Below are 2,500 nucleotides of genomic sequence, written 5' to 3' on the forward strand. Positions count from 1 at the left end.
CGTGATGGTATAAATGCAGATTTTCGCTCCGTTTAGCCAAAATAACGAACTTTAGGTGCGCTCCGAAATATTTCAAAGTCCCAGCGGCGTATTGCTTCGCCTCTTAGAACCGATTAGTCGAAAATTTTAACAATCATATTTTTGCATTCTGTACCGTGGATCGATCGTTAAACGCTATTGAACTAACGTCCGTGATGGTATAAATGCAGATTTTCGCTCCGTTTAGCCAAAATAACGAACTTTAGGTGCGCTCCGAAATATTTCAAAGTCCCAGCGGCGTATTGCTTCGCCTCTTAGAACCGATTAGTCGAAAATTTTAACAATCATATTTTTGCATTCTGTACCGTGGATCCATCGTTAAACGCTATTAAACTAACGTCCGTGATGGTATAAATGCAGATTTTCGCTCCGTTTAGCCAAAATAACGAACTTTAGGTGCGCTCCGAAATATTTCAAAGTCCCAGCGGCGTATTGCTTCGCCTCTTAGAACCGATTAGTCGAAAATTTTAACAATCATATTTTTGCATTCTGTACCGTGGATCGATCGTTAAACGCTATTGAACTAACGTCCGTGATGGTATAAATGCAGATTTTCGCTCCGTTTAGCCAAAATAACGAACTTTAGGTGCGCTCCGAAATATTTCAAAGTCCCAGCGGCGTATTGCTTCGCCTCTTAGAACCGATTAGTCGAAAATTTTAACAATCATATTTTTGCATTCTGTACCGTGGATCCATCGTTAAACGCTATTAAACTAACGTCCGTGATGGTATAAATGCAGATTTTCGCTCCGTTTAGCCAAAATAACGAACTTTAGGTGCGCTCCGAAATATTTCAAAGTCCCAGCGGCGTATTGCTTCGCCTCTTAGAACCGATTAGTCGAAAATTTTAACAATCATATTTTTGCATTCTGTACCGTGGATCGATCGTTAAACGCTATTGAACTAACGTCCGTGATGGTATAAATGCAGATTTTCGCTCCGTTTAGCCAAAATAACGAACTTTAGGTGCGCTCCGAAATATTTCAAAGTCCCAGCGGCGTATTGCTTCGCCTCTTAGAACCGATTAGTCGAAAATTTTAACAATCATATTTTTGCATTCTGTACCGTGGATCCATCGTTAAACGCTATTAAACTAACGTCCGTGATGGTATAAATGCAGATTTTCGCTCCGTTTAGCCAAAATAACGAACTTTAGGTGCGCTCCGAAATATTTCAAAGTCCCAGCGGCGTATTGCTTCGCCTCTTAGAACCGATTAGTCGAAAATTTTAACAATCATATTTTTGCATTCTGTACCGTGGATCGATCGTTAAACGCTATTAAACTAACGTCCGTGATGGTATAAATGCAGATTTTCGCTCCGTTTAGCCAAAATAACGAACTTTAGGTGCGCTCCGAAATATTTCAAAGTCCCAGCGGCGTATTGCTTCGCCTCTTAGAACCGATTAGTCGAAAATTTTAACAATCATATTTTTGCATTCTGTACCGTGGATCCATCGTTAAACGCTATTAAACTAACGTCCGTGATGGTATAAATGCAGATTTTCGCTCCGTTTAGCCAAAATAACGAACTTTAGGTGCGCTCCGAAATATTTCAAAGTCCCAGCGGCGTATTGCTTCGCCTCTTAGAACCGATTAGTCGAAAATTTTAACAATCATATTTTTGCATTCTGTACCGTGGATCGATCGTTAAACGCTATTAAACTAACGTCCGTGATGGTATAAATGCAGATTTTCGCTCCGTTTAGCCAAAATAACGAACTTTAGGTGCGCTCCGAAATATTTCAAAGTCCCAGCGGCGTATTGCTTCGCCTCTTAGAACCGATTAGTCGAAAATTTTAACAATCATATTTTTGCATTCTGTACCGTGGATCCATCGTTAAACGCTATTAAACTAACGTCCGTGATGGTATAAATGCAGATTTTCGCTCCGTTTAGCCAAAATAACGAACTTTAGGTGCGCTCCGAAATATTTCAAAGTCCCAGCGGCGTATTGCTTCGCCTCTTAGAACCGATTAGTCGAAAATTTTAACAATCATATTTTTGCATTCTGTACCGTGGATCGATCGTTAAACGCTATTAAACTAACGTCCGTGATGGTATAAATGCAGATTTTCGCTCCGTTTAGCCAAAATAACGAACTTTAGGTGCGCTCCGAAATATTTCAAAGTCCCAGCGGCGTATTGCTTCGCCTCTTAGAACCGATTAGTCGAAAATTTTAACAATCATATTTTTGCATTCTGTACCGTGGATCCATCGTTAAACGCTATTAAACTAACGTCCGTGATGGTATAAATGCAGATTTTCGCTCCGTTTAGCCAAAATAACGAACTTTAGGTGCGCTCCGAAATATTTCAAAGTCCCAGCGGCGTATTGCTTCGCCTCTTAGAACCGATTAGTCGAAAATTTTAACAATCATATTTTTGCATTCTGTACCGTGGATCGATCGTTAAACGCTATTAAACTAACGTCCGTGATGGTATAAATGCAGATTTTCGCTCC

This window comes from Osmia lignaria, unplaced genomic scaffold (assembly GCF_051020975.1).
Source record: "Osmia lignaria lignaria isolate PbOS001 unplaced genomic scaffold, iyOsmLign1 scaffold0006, whole genome shotgun sequence".
Taxonomy (NCBI): domain Eukaryota; kingdom Metazoa; phylum Arthropoda; class Insecta; order Hymenoptera; family Megachilidae; genus Osmia; species Osmia lignaria.